This window comes from Physella acuta, unplaced genomic scaffold (assembly GCF_028476545.2).
Source record: "Physella acuta isolate Inbredline_101_S28 unplaced genomic scaffold, ASM2847654v3 ptg000078l, whole genome shotgun sequence".
Lineage (NCBI taxonomy): Eukaryota > Metazoa > Mollusca > Gastropoda > Physidae > Physella > Physella acuta.
In genome coordinates, this window is record NW_026731598.1 from 514,580 (window position 1) to 524,828 (window position 10,249).

Sequence of the window (10,249 nt, forward strand, 5' to 3'; positions counted from 1 at the left end):
TCCTGAAAGTAAATCAATTTTGGAAATTATCTTAGCTTGACCAACTTTATCAATAACGTCCTCTATCCGAGGTAAGGGATAGGAATCAGCTTTGGTGAGCGCATTCACCTTCCTAAAGTCGGTCACAAACCTGAAAGATCCACCGTCTTTCGGGACTAGGAGACATGGGGAACTCCAGTTGCTGAAACTGGGCTCAATGATATCATTCTTGAGCATATAATCAATTTCATCCTTTATCAAAGCAGCTTTTTCCGGGTTAACTCTATAGGGGTGTTGTTTAATGGGTTTTGCGTCACCAACGTCTACATCATGAGGTGGAACCTTCGCTTCTTTGGGGACATCCCCAAAAATAGAGGGAAATGTCTCAAATAACTGAGACAATCTATGGCTTTCCTCTGTGGACAAATGCATAAGGTGGACATTCAAATTATCTAAAAAGGAAGAATTTACCAATTTTGGGGGTTTCAATTTATCATGTATCACATCATCAGAAACATTTGAACATACAGGTAAAGTAGTTTTAGCTGTGGATTGAAAATTGTTACAATTATCATAATATTTTTTCAGTGAGTTAACATGATACACTGTCTGTTTCTTTCTTCTGTCGGGCGTATTGACAACATAGTTCAAATCACTTAATTTTGAATGCACAGTAAAGGGTCCACAATATCTCAGGGATAACGCATTGTTCAGATTAGGCACTAGCACAAGAACTTTGTCGCCTGGATTGAATGTTCGTTTACAAGAACTCTTATCATACAGTCCTTTCATTCTCACTTGGGCCCTTCTTAAGTTCTTGTGAGCCATTTCGCACACGGCTTTCAGTCGAACGTGAAAATCGTCGAAGTTTTCCACAGGATGATCACTGGTACCTGTCCAACGTTCGTGTATCAGCTTCAGGGGGCCACGGACAGAATGTCCAAACACAAGTTGAAAAGGCGAGTAGCCTAAAGAGTCCTGGACACAGTCCCTCGCGGCGAAAATAATCCAAGGAACAGACTCATCCCATTGGGTGTTACTGTTAGCGAATGTCCTTAGCATGGTTTTGAGGGTTTGGTGGAACCTCTCAAGTACGCCTTGAGACTGAGGGTGGTAGGCTGAGCTGGTGATGTGGGTAACGCCTAGCTTGGCTAGCGCTTCCTGAAAATGGTGACTGGTGAAGTTGCTGCCTTGATCTGTTTGCACGATTCTAGGTAATCCAAAGGTAGTGAAGAACCGGGTCATGGCTCTGACTACAGTCTTTGCCTTAATGTTCCGTAAGGGAATCGCCTCGGGAAAACGGGTACTTGAACACATAAAGGTAAGTAGGTACTCGTTGCCCGCCTTGGTTTTAGGCAAGGGACCTACACAGTCCATGACAATTTTAGAAAAGGGTTCTTCTAATACAGGAATCGGACTCAAAGGGGCCTTAGGAATTGTCTGGTTTGGCTTTCCGGCCAACTGACAGTTCGTGCAACTTCTGCAGTAACGCGACACATCTTTTCTCATTTTGGGCCAAAAGAACAGTTCTTTGATCTTCGCCGTCGTTTTAGTGACACCTGGGTGCGCTGACATTGGATGGTCATGTGCCAGCTTAAGTATTTCGTGCCGATAAGGTGGAGGGATCCACAGCTGGTTTTTACCCAACCATGGTTCGGCTGGTGAGGCATTCACCGGTATAGCGCGACGAAAGAAGAGGCCGTTCTCGGAGAAATATTCTCCATCGTCAGATGATAGAGATTTTTCGACCGTTGCTTGGAGTTCCGCGTCGACTTGTTGAGCTTTAATAATGTCTTCCTGAGATATCCTCAGGGGTAAGCCCAGACTTGTGTTTTCTGGAAGCATAGACTCCAGTTTGGGAGTCGAATTTCTTGACGATGATGGTAGATGTGGTTCAGACGTTGTGTCAGCCAATTGTTTGGTCTGGCTTCTTGTCACCGCACATGCAGGATACAGTTCATTATCATCATCTGGAACTGTTGACAAAGGGTCTGAAACCGTACAGGGGTATACTTTGCTTCCCGCAAGGTCATTCCCTAGAAGTAGGTGTACTCCTGGGACAGGAATACTATCTATCACACCTAAAATGACCTCACCTTCGACGAGATGATGTTTCAAGGCAAACTTGTGTAGAGGGACGACAGTAGATTTTGTCCCCACTCCCTGGATAATGGAAATCTTTCCGGTGTTCGTCTCTGGTGTAATGTCCATTGAACTTTTCAAAAGGAGTGATTGTGACGCTCCGGTGTCTCTTAGAACGGTGATATTCTTCTGAGACAACGGATCACCTGGTTTGCTAATGATGGCTTCGGCAATAAAAGATGAAAAGTCAACTTTTCTCGATCCCTCGAGATCGGTAGACTCGGAAGAAACTGGATGGTGGCGAGAACAGTCAAAATGTGACTGCACATAATGTGTGGAGACTTGACTACTTTCTTGCGGACACTTAGGGTTAGAGTCCTTTAGAATTCTAGAGTTCATAGTTGAACTGGCTGCTTGAGGGGATAGAGCATAGTGCGCGGAAGTACGCACCACCTCTCTGTTATATTGACGACGTTTGTAACAGTCCTTGACAAGATGACCAGGCCTTTTGCAGAACTGGCATACTGCTCGACGATTGAGAGTTGATCTTGGTTTCTCTCTGGACTGTAATGCCTTCACGTGTTGGCCAACAGGAGGATTGCTGCCAAAAAGGGGAAGCACGGGGTTGAGGCGGTTTCCTGACACGGGTGGTTTCTTATGCACCAACATATATGTGTCAGCCGACTCAGCAGCCTTCTGGATGTCAGTTATCTTGTTATCCAGTATGTGTAGTCGTATCTCTTCAGGCAGGGACGATAGGAATTCTTCCCTTAGGATAAGTGACCTGAGTTTCTCAAACTCAGAAACTTCTTCAGAGTGTAGCCACCTTGAAAATATTTTCTCCTTTTCAAAGAGAAATTCCACATATGATTGTGTGGGTAACTTGCGGAGTGTTCGGAATTTTGTCCGATAGGCCTCGGGCGTCAGTGCGTAGGCCTTTAAAATGGCAGTCTTGACCAAACTATAGTTATTTTGAACGTCGTGAGAGAGTGCCTGGTATGTTTTTGCAGCTTTCCCAGTAAGGACAGAGCTCAATAAAGCAGTAATGGAAGTTTCGGGCCATTCACATGTCTTCGCTAAACTCTCAAACGAGTTAAAGAAAACGACCAAATCTGTTTCATCAAATTTAGGAACTAATTTCCCAAATTTGGCAATCACTTGCCCTACCGACAACTTTTTTGGATCTACCGGAGAAGTGACATCACTAACTTGACCAAACTCTAATTCCAACCTCCTCTTATCTAAAGCAATTTTAGCCTCTAACTCCTTTTCTTTTAATAAAAGCTCCCTCTCTTCTATAGATTTCTCCTCGCGGAGCAACACACTAGCTTACAAACTTTCGTCAAATACTCCTTCATTAATGAAATGCACAACAATTTTATCTCTCAACACCTCTGATTTCTGCGTAACAGAATAATCCAATTTCAATTCCTTAACAACACTAACCAAAACTTTTCTACTCAACTTTTCTACATCTTCAACAGTGGGATTAGCCAAAAAAGACTCCATAACACTACTTGAAAATCACAACCAGCCTAGATTCTTTAAATTAACACACCGTGTTGGGCCGTGTACTTGACCTCTAAATGTAGGACGTGACACGTCTGCTTATTTGACCTAGATACTCTAGCCTGAGCGCGCGTTGTAAGAACACTGCGCTACTGGATATAAAAACAACTAAATCCAACTAACCTTAATATTCAACTGATATAACCAACAACTGGAACGACAGATTAAATCTCGGCGAGACCCCACTTTGTAACGTTAACCTTTCTATCAGCCAAATAGAAGGAGAACGTCCCCGGATTCTTTTTTCGGGGTCATATGCAAATGCCTTACGGCCTAAGTGGATGAACACTTAACACAACGACCACTAGGGCTCGAAATTAATGTCTAGGGGAGCTAGTGATACTATTGTAATTAACACTCATCCAATCTACATACGACCATTTAATCAGCGAACTCAGATGTGGCAAAACACAAAGATGAACTAGATAAAATATTTAATGTATAAAATATCAAAAACCCAACTTACACAATGTAGGAAAAAAACACTATCACAGATTTCTACACTGTCCAAAGAACAGCTACAGGCCACACAACACTGCTGTAGCTTCTAGACTTACTTAGCGACAAGTAATATTAAACTAGAAGATTAAAGCAACTTAAGAAAGCAAAGCACACACAGGTCTTAAGTACTCTCACGTTCAAATGGTCAGAGTCTATAGCCGGACAATATGGACGGCTGCCTGACTAAGGTAAAACGGCCTCGTAGACTGCCAGGTCAAGATAAACTGCCACGTGTTGCGAGTGTGCGGGGCAGTTAAAGACTTCTGTGACAGGGGAGGTTATCCTCAACTCATGTCGCCATTGGTTGGGATAATCATCTGATCAGAATCATTCAATCAGATCCTAATGGAAAATTTCTATGTCTCAAACACCCCAACAAGCCAGTGGAAAAACCCCAGGTGTTACACCATCATTCCATATAAGGAATTATACAATGTCAAAATAAAAATGACTCGACCTAAGTAGGTCACACAGGTACCCTGGTTATTAAAAATTGCTTCAAGAATAAATTGAATTAATTTGAGTATACTTTTCTGGGGTTAGTTTTAAAAAGTATTTAAGTCTATCAGGCGGAAAAGTATTCAATAAGTCAAGTTAGTTTTTGTAGTAGCTATTTGATCAGTAAAGATAGATGTTATGTAATCAGTAAAGTTAGCTTTTGTAGCTTTTCAACCAGCGAACTTCTAGTTTGGCTACTTGATACAACTTTGGTAGACATAGGGAGACTACACATGTGACAAAACACAGGACCACAATACACCTGTGACAGACCACAGGACCACAGGACCACAATATAACTGTGACAGACCACAGGACCACAACTGTGACAGACAACAGGACCACAATACAACTGTGACAGACCACAGGACCACAACTGTGACAGACCACAGGACCACAACTGTGACAGACCACAGGACCACAACTGTGACAGACCACAGGACCACAACTGTGACAGACCACAGGACCACAACTGTGACAGACCACAGGACCACAGGACCACAAATGTGACAGACCACAGGACCACAGGACCACAACTGTGACAGACCACAGGACCACAAATGTGACAGACCACAGGACCACAGGACCACAATACAAATGTGACAGACCACATGACCACAACTGTAACAGACCACAGGACCACAACTGTGACAGACCACAGGACCACAGGACCACAATACAAATGTGACAGACCACATGACCACAACTGTAACAGACCACAGGACCACAACTGTGACAGACCACAGGACCACAGGACCACAACTGTGACAGACCACAGGACCACAGGACCACAGGACCACAGGACCACAATACAAATGTGACAGACCACAGGACCACAACTGTGACAGACCACAGGACCACAGGACCACAAATGTGACAGACCACAGGACCACAGGACCACAACTGTGACAGACCACAGGACCACAAATGTGACAGACCACAGGACCACAGGACCACAATACAAATGTGACAGACCACATGACCACAACTGTAACAGACCACAGGACCACAACTGTGACAGACCACAGGACCACAGGACCACAGGACCACAATACAACTGTAACAGACCACAGGACCACAACTGTGACAGACCACAGGACCACAGGACCACAATACAAATGTGACAGACCACATGACCACAACTGTAACAGACCACAGGACCACAACTGTGACAGACCACAGGACCACAGGACCACAACTGTGACAGACCACAGGACCACAGGACCACAGGACCACAGGACCACAGGACCACAATACAAATGTGACAGACCACAGGACCACAATACACCTGTGACAGACCACAGGACCACAACTGTGACAGACCACAGGACCACAGGACCACAAATGTGACAGACCACAGGACCACAGGACCACAGGACCACAATACAAATGTGACAGACTACATGACCACAACTGTGACAGACCACAGGACCACAGGACCACAATACAACTGTGACAGACAACAGGACCACAACTGTGACAGACCACATGACCACAACTGTGACAGACCACAGGACCACAGGACCACAATACAACTGTGACAGACAACAGGACCACAACTGTGACAGACAACAGGACCACAACTTTAACAGACCACATGACCACAACTTTAACAGACCACAGGACCACAACTGTGACAGACCACAGGACCACAACTTTAACAGACCACAGGACCACAACTGTGACAGACCACAGGACCACAACTGTGACAGACAACAGGACCACAACTTTAACAGACCACATGACCACAACTTTAACAGACCACAGGACCACAACTGTGACAGACCACAGGACCACAACTTTAACAGACCACAGGACCACAACTGTGACAGACCACAGGACCACAACTGTGACAGACCACAGGACCACAGGACCACAGGACCACAGGACCACAGGACCACAGGACCACAGGACCACAGGACCACAACTGTGACAGACCACAGGACCACAGGACCACAGGACCACAATACAACTGTGACAGACCACATGACCACAACTGTGACAGACCACAGGACCACAACTGTGACAGACCACAGGACCACAACTGTGACAGACCACAGGACCACAACTGTGACAGACCACAGGACCACAACTGTGACAGACCACAGGACCACAACAGACCACCGTACAGGCCCACTTAAACACGCCTCTAAGAATGCAATGATCAGCTCACACCGACCGCCTTGTGATTCAACGAATAATCAAACTGTCAGTTATATCAAACGGCCTCGCCTTTCTATTGGGTCCCTCATTTATAGCACATCGTCGTTATATGTCTTCCATTGTGCTTCTTCTAATTCACCAAACAGGAAATGACGTCATTAATTCATTATCTCCATTTTCAAGTTGTCTGCGATTTTTTTTTGACTGACGTCAACTTTTTTATATCAAGAACCGCTAATTAAACAATCATGGCGGTTTTTCAGTCTCTCTAATGTATTATTCGCATCGTGATCTTTGACTTTTTAGCCATTTTTTTCATAACGAGTTTTTGTACAATGGTGTTTAGTTAATTTAGCTTTCGGCTTAATTTATAGATTTAAATACATTTTTCGACAATATTCGCGTTCGCTTCAAGTTTTTAGCCAGTTATGGTTAATTATTTACAGAAAGTCGATTACATTTTTTTTCAACTTTTTGTTTTTATTTATGAACGTATTTTAATATTATAGTTTCTATTAACCATTGAAAAATCCTCACCAGAATAGATAATTTTTAGCTTCATAATAAATTCCAACGAATAAAGTAGAAAAGTCAAAAAGTTAAAATATCTTATGAAATTAATATTGGTTAGTACATCTGTATATGTATGTAACATGAATCAAGAAGTGTAGGCTAGACAGAGGTTGTGTAACTACAGGGAGTGTAGGCTAGACAGAGGTTGTGTAACTGCAGGGAGTGTAGGCTAGACAGAGGTTGTGTAACTGCAGGGAGTGTAGGCTAGACAGAGGTTGTGTAAATACAGGGAGTGTAGGCTAGACAGAGGTTGTGTATCTACAGGGAGTGTAGGCTAGACAGAGGTTGTGTAACTACAGGGAGTGTAGGTTAGACAGAGGTTGTGTAACTACAGGGAGTGTAGGCTAGACAGAGTTTAACTATAGGGAGTGTAGGCTAGACAGAGGTTGTGTAACTACAGGGAGTGTAGGCTAGACAGAGGTTGTGTAACTGCAGGGAGTGTAGGCTAGACAGAGGTTGTGTAACTGCAGGGAGTGTAGGCTAGACAGAGGTTGTGTAACTGCAGGGAGTGTAGGCTAGACAGAGGTTGTGTAAATACAGGGAGTGTAGGCTAGACAGAGTTTAACTATAGGGAGTGTAGGCTAGACAGAGTTTAACTATAGGGAGTGTGGGCTAGACAGAGGTTTTTAAGCCATTACTTCGAGTTATAATTTTATTCCAACTGAAACACCAGAGAAAACTAAAAGACATTTTCTATTTGCTAACTAGTCGGATTAGTCATTTGAAGAGGCTGAAATAGTGACGTCCAAGTATGAAGTAACAAGGTGGATCTCAGTGTGTCGGGGTTTAAAGGTTGGGGGGATCTGTGTGTGTGTGGAGGTCTAAAGATGAAGGTAGACCAAAGCAGTGCAGACTGGGAGGTGAATGAAAACAAAACAACAAGCCATTCAATTCAACGGTTATGGGAAATGGGGGCCGGCTAGAGCCCGGGGCCCCGACAACATGAAAAAGCTGAACGGATTGTCGGTGTAGGCGTGCCGCGAACCTAGAGGTGTCGGGTCTGGCGGAGGTTTGTGTAAACAGTGACAGTACTGACTAATCGATCAATCTTTCACAGCTTGAGAGGGGCCAGGTACTGAATGATATATTCAGGGGGGGGGGGGGTCAGGTACTGAATGATACATTCGGGGGGGGGGGGGGATACGTGGGGTGTGGGTGTCTGTAAGAATGGACAATGGCCATTGAATACAGTTCGGTGATTAGAAGTTAAAAGATCTTTAATCAGCTCCCCGTGTCTTGGGGTTGTACAAATATTGAAGCCAATAGATTATAATACGATTATACTCTTTCTATTGCCGTGCTTTAGATCTTAACGATACAAAGGTTTTAAATAAAAATAGCAGCAGCCTACCATAGTTCACATCGACATATAAATCGGTCCGTCCATCTGTACACACCCATACACTTACACATACACACATACACAGACACACTAATCCATCTTCCAACCTATCCATTATCCACCCCATCCCTATCCATCTATCAAACCACCCACCAACCCATCATCCAACCACCCACCAACCCACCAACCCATCATCCAACCACCCACCAACCCACCAACCCATCATCCAACCACCCACCAACCCATCATCCAACCACCCACCAACCCATCATCCAACCACCCACCAACCCATCATCCAACCGCCCACCAACCCATCATCCAACCGCCCACCAACCCATCATCCAACCACCCACCAACCCATCATCCAACCACCCACCAACCCATCATCCAACCACCCACCAACCCACCATCCAACCACCCACCAACCCATCATCCAACCACCCACCAACCCACCATCCAACCACCCACCAACCCATCATCCAACCACCCACCAACCCATCATCCAACCACCCACCAACCCATCATCCAACCACCCACCAACCCATCATCCAACCACCCACCGACCCATCATCCAACCACCCACCAACCCATCATCCAACCACCCACCGACCCATCATCCAACCACCCACCAACCCATCATCCAACCACCCACCAACCCATCATCCAACCACCCACCAACCCATCATCCAACCACCCACCAACCCACCAACCCATCATCCAACCACCCACCAACCCACCATCCAACCACCCACCGACCCATCATCCAACCACCCACCAACCCACCGACCCATCATCCAACCACCCACCAACCCACCATCCAACCACCCACCAACCCATCATCCAACGACCCACCAACCCACCATCCAACCACCCACCGACCCATCATCCAACCACCCACCAACCCATCATCCAACCACCCACCAACCCACCATCCAACCACCCACCAACCCACCAACCCATCATCCAACCACCCACCAACCCACCATCCAACCACCCACCAACCCACCAACCCATCATCCAACCACCCACCAACCCACCAACCCATCATCCAACCACCCACCAACCCACCAACCAACCACCCACCGACCCATCATCCAACCACCCACCAACCCATCATCCAACCACCCACCAACCCATCATCCAACCACCCACCAACCCATCATCCAACCACCCACCGACCCATCATCCAACCACCCACCAACCCATCATCCAACCACCCACCAACCCATCATCCAACCACCCACCAACCCATCATCCAACCACCCACCGACCCATCATCCAACCACCCACCAACCCACCAACCCATCATCCAACCACCCACCAACCAACCACCCACCAACCCATCATCCAACCACCCACCAACCCATCATCCAACCACCCATCCATGAATCCAGTCTTCTGCCAGCCGACATATCTCAAGTTAATTAAACAATGGTACACCAACTTTAATTACCATCACTACGACACGACCACGAAGCACCAAATGATAATTAGCCCCAAGGCTAATTATTGATGAGCATACATCACACCTGACACCGATTA